Source organism: Pelophylax lessonae, assembly GCF_965119305.1.
Source record: "Pelophylax lessonae genome assembly, chromosome: 6".
NCBI lineage: Eukaryota > Metazoa > Chordata > Amphibia > Anura > Ranidae > Pelophylax > Pelophylax lessonae.
The window spans coordinates 202363818-202381942 of record NC_138773.1 but is presented as its reverse complement, the minus strand read 5'-3'; the positions used below and the strand labels follow the sequence as shown (position 1 = coordinate 202381942).

General features: G+C 42.3%; 1 protein-coding gene across 2 annotated transcripts in view; it reads left to right on the top strand.

Annotated features, from left to right (window-relative positions):
* Positions 1-18125, top strand: part of CREB1 (cAMP responsive element binding protein 1) — a 92660-nt gene that overhangs the window by 1060 nt on the left and 73475 nt on the right. The gene's annotated exons all lie outside the window — the stretch shown is intronic.

Here is an 18125-nt window from a genome sequence, read left to right as displayed (position 1 = left end):
ACAATCTCATTGTGCTGCATGCACACGCCATACATTCTCATCACGCTACATGCCCACAATCTCGTTGCATTCACACGCCATACATTCTCATCACGCTACATGCCCACAATCTCGTTGCATTCACACGCCATACATTCTCATCACGCTACATGCAAATAATCTCGTTGCATTCACACGCCATACATTCTCATCACGCTACATGCACATAATCTCGTTGCATTCACACGCCATACATTCTCATCACGCTACATGCACATAATCTCGTTGCATGCACACGCCATACATTCTCATCACGCTACATGCCCACAATCTCGTTGCATGCACACGCCATACATTCTCATCACGCTACATGCCCACAATCTCGTTGCATTCACACGCCATACATTCTCATCACGCTACATGCCCACAATCTCGTTGCATGCACACGCCATACATTCTCATCACGCTACATGCACATAATCTCGTTGCATGCACACGCCATACATTCTCATCACGCTACATGCCCACAATCTCGTTGCATGCACACGCCATACATTCTCATCACGCTACATGCCCACAATCTCGTTGCATTCACACGCCATACATTCTCATCACGCTACATGCCCACAATCTCGTTGCATGCACACGCCATACATTCTCATCACGCTACATGCACATAATCTAGTTGCATGCACACGCCATACATTCTCATCACGCTACATGCACATAATCTCGTTGCATGCACACGCCATACATTCTCATCACGCTACATGCACATAATCTCGTTGCATGCACACGCCATACATTCTCATCACGCTACATGCACACACGCTACATGCACACAATCTCGTTGCATGCACATGCCATACAATCTCATCGCGCTACATGCCCACAATCTCGTTGCATGCACACGCCATACATTCTCATCACGCTACATGCACACAATCTCGTTGCATGCATACGCCATACATTCTCATCATGCTACATGCACACACGCTACATGCCCACAATCTCGTTGCATGCACACGCCATACAATCTCATCACGCTACATGCCCACAATCTTGTTGCATGCACACGCCATACAATCTCATCACGCTACATGCCCACAATCTCGTTGCATGCACACGCCATACAATCTCATCACGCTACATGCCCACAATCTCGTTGCATGCACACGCCATACAATCTCATCACGCTACATGCACATAATCTCGTTGCATGCACACGCCATACAATCTCATCACGCTACATGCCCACAATCTCGTTGCATGCATACGCCATACATTCTCATCATGCTACATGCACACACGCTACATGCCCACAATCTCGTTGCATGCACACGCCATACAATCTCATCACGCTACATGCCCACAATCTCGTTGCATGCACACGCCATACAATCTCATCACGCTACATGCCCACAATCTCGTTGCATGCACACGCCATACAATCTCATCACGCTACATGCACATAATCTCGTTGCATGCACACGCCATACAATCTCATCACGCTACATGCCCACAATCTCGTTGCATGCACACGCCATACAATCTCATCACGCTACATGCACATAATCTCGTTGCATGCACACGCCATACATTCTCATCACACTACATGCACACCATCAGCGCACACCGTACCATCAGCTCTCAGCGCACACCGTCCCATCACCGTACACCGTCCCATCACATACTACACACAGATCACCTTATTCCATTATCTCTGGACTGTTTGAGGGCCTGTGTGTGTCCCATCTGCTTTTGTTCACTTCAGACGTTTTTGGATTGCTATGGAAACAATGGAGTACTGTCTGTGATACTTTTTTTTTTTTTTTTTTTCTTTATTTGCACTGTCCTACAATTTTTCAAGACAAGCTTTTGTGGTGTACCCTCTTCAAAGTCCATTCAGGATTGCTATACAAATCTTAACCTGGAAGCGCACTTATGGGGAATTCAAAAAAGCTGCCGCACCACTTTTCTGGCATTAAAGGGGAAGTTCAACCTAAAACCAAAATCTTTCTACTTGCATCTACAATCTAAGAGTAACTTATCTAGCCCTGTAAAGAAGAAATCGCTATAGCTTTTCTGAAGCCGGTTTGGTCTGTCTTCAGTGGCGGAAGTTCTGCATAGGAGACCGCTCACTCCTCCACAGAGAAGCCCTAGCTAAGTATGGGACCAGACTGGACCGGCTTCAGAAACGGTATGTATAGCGATTTCTTCTTTTCAGGGCTAGATAAGTTACTCTTAGATTGTAGATGTCAGTAGATTTTAGGCTATACTGTACTTCCACTTTAATCCCTCTTGTTAACTTATTGCTCCAAATTCATGAAGCATTTGCGATACTTTTGGTTCTAACAGCGACTCGTGTAATAAATTTGGGTAGGTCTAAAATACACAACTTTTACAGTCACATCGAATGTGCCAAATGTAAAAGTTTAGCTAATTTAAGACACTCTTTGGGCTCTTTCACACGGACGTTCCGTATATCACCCCATCCGTTTGCGGGTGATATAAGGACATAATGCTTGGCAATGGGATTGCGGATGATGTGTCCTTTCAGTTCTGTTCCGTTTTTTGGAACGGAACAGAACCCTATTTTTCCTCCGTTAAAAAAACGGAACTGATGCAAAATCAGATGTCAGCGTTGTCATCCGCTGACATCCGCAATCCCCATAGACTAACATTATATCCGTATATCATCCGCATGGGATGATATGCAGACATACGGACTGGATGACACAAGTGTCATCCGTGTCCGTAAAGAAAAAAAAAAGTGCCGCAGCGGACAAAAAAAATGGAGCGGCCGTATGAAAGAGGCCTTTTGGTGTACAGAGAGAAACTCACAGATTTTCAAAAGTGTTAGTGCTTTCTAAAAGCTGCATATCCTGACCAGAATTTAGGTACAAGTTGTAGCTAAATGAATTTGCCACATTCTTCACCACATTTTGAATACATGAGACTTTCACAAAATCTTTGCCAGTCTTTCTGAATTACCAGTGATTGTGTCAAATCCATGAAGCATTTTTGGTACTTTTGGTTCTGACAGCGACTTGTGCTCCAAATTTAGGTAGTTCTAAAATGCACCACTTATACATTGTCACATTAATTTTCACCAAAGGTAAGAGTTTAGCTAATTAAAGTATTACTAAACCCAGGAGCCTGCATTTACTAGATCTGGTCTCCCACAGTAAGTACACTGAACATGGAAATGCAATTATTTTAGTAAACAAACTGCTAAATACCTTTTTCTCATCAGCATCATATAGCAGTCTTGTGACTTCTACTATCAGTGTCCAGCGGAGCACTGGTTAAAGCTTGTAGCAGGAGTCTTCATTCTGCTCTGACTGTCCAGTGAGGCTGCAGGACCCCTGACTGTGTGGACAGTGCTGATTGGTCCTGTGCTAATGGCATGCACCTACCCCGCCCCCAAAAAAGCTCTCGCAATAAATAGACTCCAAACTAAGCATGTGCAGAGTGCTCTGAAGGCTGTTCTATCAGGAGATGGGACTGTGGAAGAAGGATCAGAGAAGACCGGATCATACAGCCTTTTTACACAATGCAGAAGATTAACCCCTTAGGTTCCACAGTGATTAGAACCGGCATGAAATATTGTGTACACAGACTGGTTTTACTGTTGTGCGCTTGGTAACACTTTAAGACCAACTCTCTCTTGGTGTACAGAGAAACGCTCAGATTTTCCAAAAGTGTCTCGTGCATCCTAAAAGCGGCACAGCATGAGCCAAGTTTACTTGCGTGTTCCAGACAGGTATATGAATTTGGTGCATTCTTCCCAACTTTTAGAATGCATAAGGCACTTTTGCTAAATCTTATCTGTACCAGTCTTTATGAATTCCAAGGATCGCGGCAAATTCATGAAGCATTTTGCAACACCTTTTGGTTCTGACAGCAACTCGTGCAACAAATTAAGGTAGTTCTAAAATGTGCCACTTTTTTACATTGTCACATTGAATTGCGCAAAATGTAAACGTATAGCTAATTAAGCCCAAATTTCTTTTAGCATGCAGAGAGAAAAACTGCCTCATAGATTTTCCTTAAATGTCTCAAGTGCATTCTAAAAGTGGCGCAGCATATGCCAATTCAAGTACAAGCTCTAGACAGGTACATGAATCTGGCACATCCTTCTCTACTTTTAGAACACTTGAGAGAGACTTTTTTTTTGCAAAATCTGTCTGTACAAGTCTTTGAGTTCTAGGGTATACTTTTTATTTTATTATTTTTACACCCAACCCAGCGGGCTGAACAAAAAAATCTTTACAGATCACCATACTAACACATTTGATGATAGTGTGGCGATCTTCCCTGCTGAGCTGTTATGTTCTGAGAGGGAGAATGCCCCCTGCTAGAACACACTGATCAGCGCTGACAGCCATCGGGTGCTGGTTTTCCAGCATGCTTGTTGAACAGGAGCTGTAGACACAGGTCGAAAGTTTGACAGTTGCTGCTGAACTGATCCTATTTGGCCGCTCTTTGGCCCATGTGTACCCAGCCTTAGGGCTCTTTCACACGGCTGCTCCGCTTGTCCGCAAATCATCCTATTTTTTTGCGGACATAATGTAAGTCTATGGCATTGCGGATGTCAGCGGAATACCATCCGCTGACATCCGATTTTCTTCCTTTCAGTTCTGTTCCATTTTTTGGAACGGAACAGAACCCTATTTTTCCTCCGTGTAAAAAAACGGAAAGGAAGGAAAATCGGATGTCAGCGGTGTCATCCGCAATGCCCATAGACTTACATTATGTCCGCATATCATCCGCAAACGGATGGGATGATATGCGGACACACGGAGCGGATGACACAAGTGTCATCCGCTCCGTGAAAAATAAAAAAAAGGCCCGCAGCGGATAAGAACAGCGGAGCGACCGTGCGAAAGAGCCATTAGGGCTCATATCATACTCACAGGGTGTCTGTTCAAGCAGCACTGAATGTCAGAACTCCTGGCAGAAAAAAGCTGCTTAAAAAAAAGTGTTAAAAGCTGCGTATTGTACACTTTTTAGGTGCCTGTAGCATTTAGTTGGGAATGCATTGTTTGCCAAAATATGGATTTAAATTTCTGACTATTGGAATGCATCAATGCCCAAAGGCAAGACACGTTTGTGCATTTCCCTGCTTTTCAGCTCCTCTCCTGAATGCACCTTTTTTGCGAAGAAGCAGCTCAGTGTTATTCTGTGTGGTCATACACATAATAGCGTTTAGAGGCAGAAAAAAACCCATCACAGGTGCCATTTTTTTTTTTTTTTTTGAGGATTTTTCGGGCAGAAAAAAATGCTAAATGCAGTGTTTTAAGATCATTCAGCATTTTCAAGTGAACATTGAATATAATGAAAACTTAGCAGAGGGAAGTGTTTTTGGAAAAAATGCTTATATAAAACCAAATGCCCATAAACTTGCTCATAGTGGCCCGCATTGTGTTTTTTTTTTTTTTTTTTTTTTTATGTTGTGTTTTTCTGCCAGAGGTTCGTTGTTTTTTTTTTTTTTTTTTTCCTCCGTCTGTTTCTAGTGTGCATGAACCCTACAGAATGATAAAAAAAAAAAAAAATGTCCACCTTTTAACAGCAGTATTTTTTTTAGCTTTGTGTGCATGAAGCCTTATGGTGATGGCAGAACCTACATGAAGGTCAGCTGCAGGTCGGTATGGTTCAGTGATTGCAGAATTGTGTCAAACTGATACCATAGTTTCAGCTAGGGCTGAAACAACTAATCGATTAATCGACAACTGATCTACTATGAAAATAGTTGTCAACTATTTTCTTAATCGATCAGCCGATTAGTTGTCCTGCATACTGAATGCATTATTTGTTTACATATCAGAAAATACAGTGCAACGCACATACAGCTCAGTACACCATCCATGCATGTATGTAGATGGCAGAGAACTTGTGAATGTGTGAGGAGCAATGGGAAATGTAGTCCTGGGCAAGAGGTGGAACCAAGTGATTCTAAAGACAGAGGTTATTTAACATTGCTATAAGGACACTCTATACAGTACTATACTTTGCTGCTTCCTATAGGGGCACTTTGAAGGCAGGAGGGGCCAGAAGTGCTGTGGGGGGAGCAGAAGAGGAGAATCAGTGCTGCTCTGTACAAAATCATTACACAGAGAGGGGAAGTATGACAAAATTGTTGTTAAAAATTCCAATGTTTACAATCACTTTAGGGCTCTGTGCAGGAAAGATCAGCATCTGAACCCAGAGAAGGTGGAGGCCGATAGACTAGAGGTGATATAAGGCATTACAATTACATTAAGTCTCCATTCACACTACCGCGACTTGTCAGCCTGACAAGTCGCGGTCCATGCAGTGTCACAGGACCCGTTCTAATAGCAGTGACTTAGAAAAAGGGTCCTGTACTACTTCGGAGCGACTTGCATAGACATTCATTATATGAAGTCCGTGCAAGTCGCGCCGAAGTTGCGGTGCACGCGACTTGTGAAGTCACCCCGAAGTCGTGCCGCTTCAGTGTGAATGCGGTCTTAAACTAAAAGTTTACTAGTATTGTGCATTATATTTAAAATTAATATATCCATGAAAAAAAGTCTCAGCTTTTAGTACTATAATATAAAAAAATTTTTTCGCTCCACCCTTCATACAGCTTCATGTCTGACTCCCAGTTAAAATATCCTGCATATCCGAATTCTGCGCATATTTATTTATATGCCTACACATGATACAAGATATAATACTTTCACTGTTTCACAGTAGAAATTATAATTATGACAGTAGCGATATCTGTTTTTTTTTTTACTATAAAGGGCTATTATTTTTAACCCCATCATGACAGGTGATAAAAAAAGCATTGCTATTAAAGGTCTTCTGCTGTCCATACATGTATTGGATTTTTTTGGACATAAATATTTGCATCTACAGTAAAACCTTGGTTTGAGAGTAACTTGGTTTAAGAGCGCTTTGCAAGACCAGCAAAATTTTCAAATAAATTTTGACTTGATATACAAGCGATGTCTTGATATACAAGTAGCCTCAAGTCACAGCTGAGTATAAAAGAGAAGAGAGGCGCCTCTAAGTGTAGCAATATGGTTACATTTAATGAAGGTACAACATTTAGCAACTCACATGGTTGATGATTGGAACAGGCACATCTAAGTATGCAGGCATTTGGGGTAAAGCTGTCCACATAGGACCATCCTCCGCACCGCCATCTACGTCATCCCTTCCATGCTGCCCCTTGCTTTCAGATCGCTTTACTCAAGGGTGGTCTTCCCGGTCAGGATTACAGACTAGCAGCCGGCGGTGCAGAAGATAGTCTATGTGGACAGCTTTACCCCAGATGCCTGCATACTTAGATGTGCCTGTTTTATTCATCAACCATGTGAGTTGCTAAATGTTGTACCTTCATTAAATGGAACCATATTGCTACACTTAGAGGCGCCTCTCTTCTCTTTGATACCCTGTAGCTCCTGCTGGATTTTGATTCCAATCCCCTTGTGGAAGCGGCTATTTGTGGATGGACATTTTATGGTTACACAACCAATCACATTGCTATAATCTTTTTATATGGACTATAAACTGAAGGACTTATGAATAATGGTTGTGGAACGGATCATCTGAGTTTCCATTATTTCTTATGGGGAAATTCGCTTTGATATAAGAGTGCTTTGGATTACAAGCATGATTCCGGAACGAATTATGCTCGCAATCCAAGGTTTTACTGTATATTTGTACAAAAATTATTTGTTTATTCGATGGACGAGTGTTGTTTGAGAATTCCATTTGCTTTTAACAATAAATTTTAAAATGAATATAACTTCTGAGCAAAAACCACATACACTGTTTGAAGTTTCGTTTGATCGAGAAGTTTTCTAATTTGCTCCTTCAAATTTTCCTGTCACTGGGGTTGACAACGAACACTAATAGACCCCACTTATAGTTAGAAAAATCGGATGAATGTTTTTTAAAAATTTTCTAAAAAATTAGTTTGTGTATGGCCAGCATAGGTTATAGCAGGGAGCTTGTATCAAGCTACCTGCCTATTAATAAGGGAGTCTATCATTAATATTGTATACCAATCCAGTCTCGAAATTTGCAAAACAGTGTTTTAGGTCTTTTAAAAATATTGATCTGTCTCATATGTACCACATTTAAACCCCTAATATATCTGTCTCGGAGTGGATTAAATATCCAACTATATAGCTGGGTATTTTCTATTTACCACTGCATATAGATATTCAATAATATTAACTAAATTATACACCAACTTTTTTTTTTAGCTTTTTATCCATTTATTTATCTTAGTTGATTTAATTGACCAACTAATGGATTTATGAAAATAATTGTTAGTTGCAGCCCCTAAAATACAGGATTAACCCACCCAAAACTGTTCTTTGCTCAGTGTAAGAGGCCTCATTCACACATGGCCCACTAAAGGGTATGCCTGTGGAGGGGTAGTGTTTACCTGCACAGGTATGCATCTAAGTTCCATGCATTCCCATGCTGGCAGTCCCATTGATGTCAACTGGGACACTGCAGCTGCATGGACACAGCCGTTGTTACCAATGTGACATCTGTGCAGGTGCACGGCCCTGAACGTACACTGAGTTTGGGGACTCGCACGCATCTACACTCACACAGATGTCAAATTATGAGCAGCAGCTGTGTCCCTGCAGCTGCTGAATCCATACTGACATGAATAGGAGTGCTAGCACAGGGATGACCCGAACACCTGTACATCCCAATGTGGATAAACACAGCCTTCCAGAAGTGTTTTCTTTGTTGTGCTCAGCGTGAACTAGCCCTTTAAACTCCCCACACACATTACAACCGGTCTTATTTAGATTTACCAACAAATATGTAGTACAAAGACCTCTCTAAAGTACACATTTATTGGATAGCTTACTAAGGTCCTCCTATAGTACTTTGTTTTGGTAGAACTAAAATTGACTGTACAGAAATTGTATTGCCATATTGTACCTTGTATGGTGAGACTTGGGGTTCATTCACTCAGCTATGGTGATATTGTCATCCATGTAAGATCTTACTGGCAAAAAGATCCTGCATTCAAAACCGTGTCAGACTCATTTAATTGTGGACCATGTCAGCATTATGGTTGCCCTAAAAGGGCAAGTTGTAGCTGGAAGTCTATTTGAATGCATCTACTTTGTCATATTAAAAAATGTCCTCTGCATTTGATTGGAGAACCCCCACCTACACATTAGAAGTAAAGTGTCCCCCCCCCCCCACCCTTCTTTTCATCAGTAATACCCCCTTTACATTGTACTGCTGCCAGGAAGAAGGTGGGGAGTAGGAGCTGGGAAGCAGAAAGTGCAGAGTCTGGAGGAGGCCCAGAGACTGTGCTGTAATCTGCTGAATGCTGAGACGAGTGGGTGCTGCAGCTGCACAGGATCTGTAGTTAGAGATCTGTATGAGTTCTGTCCCCTCCACTGTCAACTGCTGAGGCGAGGTGGAGATCAGGGGGATGCCAAAGCTACGGAAGAGGTGTGAGGACAACATGAAATGGGCTGGCGGGCTGGATTTGGCCTGTAGACCCTGTGTTTGACGCGTGGTTAAAATAAAAAAAACAACAACCTGGAATGGTCTGTAAAGTGTTTGCGTTTACGCGCATAAAGGCGGAAACATCCGTACAGTATTTACGAACAATAGAACCATGTTCAGATCAGATCTCTAGAGGTTCAGATCCATAGAATAAACACAGTACTGAAAATAACACTGCTTTATGGCAATGGTTTGCATGAACCCTTAACCACTTGCTGACTGTAGGAGGTCCATGGACATCCTCGGTTTCCAGTGGTTATACCTGGATTATGCCTGCACCTGCATGCATCATCTCGCTATAAACATTTTTCTGACAGCAATTCCATGTACTGCAGAAGGGATTCGAGTAGCTGAACAGCCACACTATCGATTCTGTGGGTGGTGGAAGGGGATCCCCTCTGCCGCCCGACTGCAGAGCTGACAGTGATGGCTGCACAGGGAGAGAGGAACTCACGTTGTTCCTCCCTCTCTATGACCCCGGAAACCGCAAGCGACAAATGTCGTCATTTCTGGTTCTGCCTCTGTTTACCTGGCCATTAGCGGCCAAGAAAGCAGGCGATCAGACCGATGTGTGTCTGCCTCCATTGGAGGCCAGAGGAAAGATCCCAAATCTCTCCATTAAGAGGATCTGTCATTGCCTATGCTGTCACAAGGAATGTTGTCCATGCCTTGTGATAGCAATAAAGTTAATCCAAAAAAAAAAATGTTTTTTTTGGATGGAAATTTTTTTTTTTTAGGCGCATATGTTACTACCGCAGGCACATTTAAACTGATTGCACAACACATGAGGTATTTTCGCAAACTTATGAGTGAGACTAATAATTCTAGTACCAGACCTCCTGTGTATCTTTAAACTGGTAACCTGTGAAGGCATTTAAAGCATCGCCTATGGAGAATTTTTAATACCATAGTTTGCCACCACTATTTACTTGGCGTAACATCTTTTTGTATTTAAAAAAAAAAAAAAAAATAGGTATTCTGTTTGTGTGCAATAAAATTCATTAAAGTGTATTTTTCCCAAAAAGTTGCGTTTAAAAAAACAAAGTGCTGTGCAAATACCGTGTGACATAAAAATTGCAACACCAATCGTGTGTGTGTGTGTGTGTGTGTGTGTGTGTGTGTGTGTGTGTGTGTGTGTATATGTATGTATGGGGTTCTAAGTAGTTTTCTAGGGGAAATTTTTTTTTTTTTTCCCCGTGTAGGAGAGAAGTGTCAGAATTGGCGCAGTTGGAAAGTGGTTAAATTGAACCTGTGTCCAGACTATGCACATTAAAGTATTTTCATTCTGTATTCTGAACACGTAATGAAATCTTTCAAATAAGAACCCATTTATCGCTGTTGATATAGGCGTTGTAAAGAAATGTATTTTCCAAGTTCACAACAAAGTCGCAGAAGTGTGTTTTTTTTTTTTTTTTTTTTTTTTTAAAAGCGGATCTTAGCATCTTGCCAGCCCTCTACCATCTCTAAGGCCTCTTGCACACAATACTCCTGTTTGAGTATCTACTTTTTCCAGATGGTCTTTTTTGTATGTATTTGCGCATATTTTTTGCGTCCATGTATGAAAACGTATTCTCATGTACTGTATATAAATGACCATTTGCGCATATTTGCACACTTTCGTGCATATTTGCGCGCATAGAGGGTTAAATCACTGACCAACAATGCACATTTTTCTATTTTGTTTTTACTGAAGAATGCACTGCGCTTGTTTACGCGCTTGTTTACGCGCCTGTTTGCATAGGCACATTACAATTAATGGGTTGTTTTTTTAGCTCAGAAAAAAAAAAAGCTGTACTGAGCTTTTTTAAGCTGAAAGATTCTCAAACAGGAGTGTTGTGTGCAAGAGGCCTTAGTTCAAAAAGCAGTGAGTCTGTTGTGATCTTTGAGAACATGCAGCTCTACTTCACAGTACATATAGCTAGAAAGGTGAAAAAAAACAAATCTCCAGCGTTCCTAGGTAGGCCAAATCTGGATAAATACCTCCTTGCTGCCCTTGAAAGACTGGGGATTTCTAGATAAACTAAAATCATAAAAAAAACAAAACCGAGGATGCACAGACCTTTAGTGCATTATCCTCAATAAAACCTTTAATGATTAAAAGACATAGTAATATACTCTCAAAAGTGCAATTGTACTACTCCATGTTTTCTAACAAACAGCAGCTTTCCATCCACGGTGCGACATATTGCATAACAGATGGATCGTCCAGCAGTATAATATACTTATGCATGTCGAGGAATCACCTCTTCATCAGGACCATAGTGACTCTTGTCTTTTATTAATTTAATATTGCATTGAGGATAATGCACTTGGCCTGTGCGCCCTCTGTTTTGTTTTTGTATGATTTTAGCTTGAAGGGTGAGTCATGGCTTCTTTTAATTAGAGATTCACTAAAATTTTTGCAGCTGAAACATATCGGCCAAAAAAGGTGTTTTCTGCATTTTGCTGATTTTCCTGTGTTTATGTTGTTTTTCAGAGGTCATGTGACTCAAAAACTACATAAAAAAAAAAAAAAAAAGTAACACGGGTGCGTTCTTCCTGCGTTTTCAATGTATTTCTGTGGGCAGGTGCGGGTGTTTTTTTTTTTTTTTTTTTTTTTTTTTTTTTTTTAATGAAATGACCAGCAATGCAGTAAGCACAATTTTTAACACCACAGCGGAATCATAACAGACCAGTGTAAAGACATATATAGCATTCACAGCGATGCATTTTTCTTGAGCTTTTCTTGTGCTAAAGGTGCTGATGATGGCTGACAATAAATTCATATTCATTTAAATTCATGATCTTTATTAAAGTCTCCTTTTTCTGCTGGTGACTCCCTGTCATCTAAAAATGATCATAGCGGCTATTCAGCTGCTTCATTGTTTTTATAAGCGGCACCCTCCAGTGCTTCTACCGGGTTGTTTACCATAGACCAGATGGTCCCTGGTCATCTCTATGACCTTCGGAGGCTGGGTGCAATATTATGACATCACATCTGGCCTCTGCAGATGTAAACACTGCTGTTTCTTCAGCTGGAAATTGGAGATCGTGTTTTTGATAGAGTAAAACCTTGGATTGAGAGTAACTTGGTTTGAGAGCATTTTGCAAGAGAAGCAATTTTTTTTTATAAATTTTGACTTGATAAACAAGCGATGTCTTGATATACAAGTAGCGTCCTGTCACAACTGTGTATAAAAGAGAAGAGCGGTACCGCTAAGTGTAGTTACATTTAATGAAGATACAACATTTAGCAACTCACATGTTTGATTAAAACAGACACATCTAAGTACGCAGCCATCTGGGGTAAAGCTGTCCATATAGACCATCCTCTGCACTGCCATGGACATCATCCCTTTGACAAGCACGTCAAGCCTCGATTTCAGATCGATCTACTGCAGGGTAGTCTTCCTGGTCACGACTGCAGACTGACGACGGTGAGAGGACGGTCTATGCGGACAGCTTTACCCCCAGATGCCTGCATACTTAGCTGTGCCTGTTTGATTCATCAACCATGAGAGTTGCTGAATGTTGTACCTTCATTAATTGTAAACATATTGCTACACTTAGAGGCGCCTCTGTTCTCTTTTATGCTCTGTAGCTCCTGTTGAATTTGGCTTCTAATCCCCTTGTGGAGGCTGCCATTTGTGGATGGACATTTTATGGTTACACAACTTATCACATTGCTATAATCTTTTTATATGGACAATAAACTCAAGGATTTATAAATAAAGGGTTGTGGAACGAATCATCTGAGTTTCCATTTTTTTCCTATGGGGGAAATTTGCTTTGCTATAAGAATGCTTTGGATTACAAGCATGTTTCTGGAATGAATTTTGCTCGCAATCTAAGCTTTTACTGTGTATGTATATATATATAGTATCTCACTGAAGAAATTACACTTTTCTACTAAGTAAAGTACTGTAGTGAGTGTGCAGCTTGTATAACAGTGTACATTTGCTTTCCCCTTAAAATAACTTGACACACAGCCTTTAATGCCTAAACTGCTGGCAACAAAAGTGAGTACACCCCAAAGTTAAAATGTCCAAATTGGGCCCAATTAGCCATTTTCACTCCCTGGTGTCATGTGCCTCTTTAGTGTTACAAGGCCTCAGGTGTGAATGGGAAGCAGGTGTATTAAGTTTGGTATTATCGCTCTCTCTCATACTGGTCACTGGAAGTTCAAAATGGCACCTCATGGCAAAGAACTCTCTGAGGATCTGAAAAAAAAAGTTTCTCTACATAAAGAGGGGCTAGCCCCTAGGCTATAAGAAGATTGCCAAGACCCTAAAATGAGCTGCAGCATGGTGGCCAAGACCATACAGAGGTTTAACAGGACAGGTTCCACTCAGAACAGGCCTCGCCATGGTTGACCAAAGAAGTTGAGTACACATGCTCAGTGTCCTATCCAGAGGTTATCTTTGGGAAATAAACTATGCGTGCTACCAGCAATTGCTGCAGAGGTTGAAGGGGTGGTGGTGGGGGGGGTCAGCCTGTCAGTGCTCAGACCATACTCTGCACACTGCATCAAATTTGTCTGCATGGCTGTCGCCCCAGAAGGAAGCCTCTTCTAAAGATGCACAAGAAAGCCCGCAAACAGTTTTCTGAAGAAAAGCAGACTAAGCACATGGATTACGGGAACCATGTCCTGTGGTCTGATGAGACCAAGATAAACTTATTTGGTTCAGATGGTGTAAAGCGTGTGTGGTGGCAACCAGGTGAGGAGTACTGTGATATACTGAAGCAGAGTATGATCCCCTCTCTTCAGAGACTGGGCAGCAGGGCAGTATTGCAACATAACGACCCCAAACACACACCTCCAAGACGACCACTGCCTTGCTAAAGAGGGTGAGGGTAAAGGTGATGGACTGGCAAAGCATGTTTCCAGACCTAAACCCTATTGAGCATCTGTGGGGCATATTCAAAAGGAAGCTGGAGGAGCGCAAGGTCTCCAACATCCACCAGCTCTGTGATGTCACCCTGTAGGAGTGGAAGAGGACTCCAGTGGCAACCTGTGAAGCTCTGGTGATCTGCATGCCCAGGAGGGTTAAGGCAGTGCAGGAAAATGATGGGGGCCACACAAAATATTCACAATTTTGGCCCAATTTGGACATTTTGACTTAGGGGTGTACTCATTTTTGTTGCCAGCGGTTTAGACATTAATGGCTGTGTGTGTCTATCAGCACCTATATAGAGGTGCTGGGCCGGTGCGAGCAGGGTAGTGGGTGGTCGCTGCCTCCAAGATCCGGCCAATGAAGCTCAGGAGAAAGTTCAGGGCTTCCTACACGTAACTTCCTGTTCCAGGTCCTGTGGGAAGCATGGACGCCAGAACCACAGGTGGTTATTTTAAAAATGCCAGCCACAATGGGAAGCTGCCGGAGGGAGTGCAGCTCAGACCTCCTCAGATGCTGCAGGAAGAACCGCATACTGTCCCAGAGTCAGTGGCAGCAGAACGAGTGGCAGTGGTGGTGATCTAGTTCAGGTAGAAGAACAGGGGTTTAATCCTACTGGGGGGGGGGGGGGGGTTCTAATCTGACCCATTCTCAAGATCTGTAGAGGAGCATGTGTGCTCAGGCTCTCGCTCCCCTTTTTTTCACTTTTTGCTTGGGCTAAGGAGCCTTGGGTGTGGAAGAAGGACTCTGGCTAGGAGGGGGGGCATGGGTGTGTGTGGGGTAATGGTGTTCCCACTGGTAAAACGTGGCTCACTGACTAGGGTTTTCCCTTTGCACACAGTGAATCACTGATTAGGGTAAAGGGACAATAACAGCGGCCCGGTACCATGTGATCAGCTGTCCAATCACAGCTTGTCACATGTAAACAGACGTGCCAGTTATCGGCTTTCCTTTCCTCCTACAGAGACCGCATGTAAGGAAAGGAGAGCCAATCTACCAGGGCACAGTGAGTACAGCATTTACACTGATACTCTGTGCCTTTCAGTGCAGCCTTATCAAAGCCTCCTCATCAGTGTCCATCAGTGAAGAAGAAAAATTACTTTACTTTTTTACAAAGTTTTATACCAGAAACGAAGAGGGATTTCCCCCCCCCCCCCAACTTTCGGTCTAAAAATAAATACATTATACAAATTTCATAAGGGTATAGTGTTTACATGTCTGCACAGTTTGCCATTGAAAGCGTGACAGCGCTGAAAGCCCAGTATTAAGGTGGTTAAAATTACAATAAACAGATTTGAAATATAAAATAAGGTAAGGTGGTTTGTCCCCCCCTGTCCGTCATTCCTTCCAATGGTTATTTCTGATTTACATTTGATTGAAGACATTGTGTTGCCTTCCCTTTGTCCCAGGCTAAAACATCCTAAGGAAATTGCCTTTCATGCCTTGGATGTGGTTTGGGAAATTAAGGTGTACCTGGCAGCTATGGAGTCTTTTAGGAAGTCAGACTCACTATTTGTGCTTACGGATAAATCTCGGATCAGACAGATGGTGATTTAGGCCTATTTCATCAGGGGTCAAATTCCTTCTTTCTCTATCAAGTGCCACTCTACTTGGGCGCTCAGTGCCTTCTGGGCCTTCCATCATCAGACGTCAGTGACGCAGGTTTGCAAGGTGGCCATCTGGTCATCGGTGCACACTTTCACAAAGTTCTACAAAGCGGATGTGTTGGCATCTGCGGATGCCTCTTTTGGCCGCAAGGTTTTGCAGGCTGCTGTTAAGAGGATTTGGTCCTCTTTTGAGGGTGTATTGTTTTTTAGGCGGGCTCCAGTTGTTTTGGTTGAACCCCTGTTGCCTGGTTGGCTACTGTTTTTAAAATAATAAAATTGCAGCGCTGATAAATGTTAAGTGAAAGTCTCAGCTGGGCAGTACTCATGCCCTAATCCAAAGAAGGTCCGCACAGGGTCCAAAAAAAAAACACACGACTGTCCAAATAGATATTCACAGAAGTAATTCCGGTGTCACGTGAATAAAGAAAAAGTCCACAATAGTGTGATATTGCGATGAGCGAATGTAAGGAGCAGGGGACCAGGTCACACTGGAAGTCCTAGAGTAACACCACGTGCATATCTCCTTCTTCCCCACATGCAGTGCAAACTCACCAGATATAACATCCAAAAGGGCATATCCAGTGTATCACACTCCCCACCATCATGGCTCCATCTCCTATATTCAAACACTCCAAATGAATATTCACACGTGTATACAGAAGGAGACACCAGTATTAACATAAAAGAAAATCCAATTTATTGGTTAAAAAGAAAGTATAAAACATGGTAACTCGCATGGTCACGCCGCTGCAAGCAACCGCGGCGCAACCAGGAATAGCCACCACGCCCAACGTGTTTCTAAGAAGTGTTGATCTTCACTGCCCCTGACACTTGTTGGAAATGCGTTGGGTGTGGTGGCTATTTCTGGTTGTGCCGCTGTGTTGCTTGCAGCGGCGTGACGCATGCGAGTTACCATGTTTTATACTTTCTTTTTAACCAATAAATTGGATTTGCTTTTATGTTAATACTGCTGTCTCTCCTACTGTATACACGTGTGAATATTCGTTTAGAGCAGGGATCCTCAAACTACGGCCTTCCAGCTGTTGCGGAACTACACATCCCATGAGGCATTATAAAACTCTGACATTCACAGACATGACTAGGCATGATGGGAATTGTAGTTCCTGAACAACTGGAGGGCCATAGTTTGAAGACCACTTTTTTAGAGTGTCTGAATATAGGAGATGGAGCCATGATGGTGAGGAGTGTGATCCACTGGATATGCCCTTTTGATTGTTCTATCTGGTGAGTTTGCACTGCATGTGGGGAAGGAGATATGCACGTGGTGTTACTCTAGGACTTCCATCACTGGTGTGACCTGGTCCCCTGCTCCTTACATTTGCTTATCGCAATATTACACTATTGTGGACTTTTTCTTCACATGTGACACCGGAATTACTTCTGTGAATATCTATTTGGACAGTTGTGTGTTTTTTTTTTTTTTTTTGGACCCTGTGCGGACCTTCTTTGGATTAGGGCATGAGTACTGCCCAGATGAGACTTTCACTTAACATTTATCAGCGCTGCAATTATTTTTTTTATTATACTTTTTTATAGTTTGGTGTTAGCCTATGATTGCTAGCTGCTTTTTCCATTAGTGTGCGCGGTTTCTTAATTTCCTTATATTATGGCTACTGTTTTTAGCCTTGTTGTTCCCACCCCTCATGTTTGACATTGCTTTGGGAGGTCCCAATGGTTAAGAATATCAGGAGCTGTGTCCGTCAATGGACGAAAGAGAAAATGGAATTTTTGACTTACCGTAAAATCTATTTCTCTGATGTTCATTGATGGACACAGCACCCTCTGTGGAACTGTATTTTCTCTGACACTGCTTGTAACAAAGTACCTATAGCGGAGAGAGGGAGTATAACCCCTAAGACTGCCCATAGGCGTAGCCAGACTTTTTTCTGCCTAGTGTCCTATTACTGTAGGGGGCAATATAGCCCAATGGTTTAAGAATATCAGGAGCTGTGTCCGTCAATTATCATCAGATAAATGGGTGTTACAGTAAGTCAAAAATACCACCCCCCCCACAAAATTGTCATTTTATTTGTTTTTTTTTTTTTCTCACATGGCTTACTATGCATGCTTGGAACTACACCCCAAAACACATGTTGCTCTTCCTGAGTATGGCGATACCACA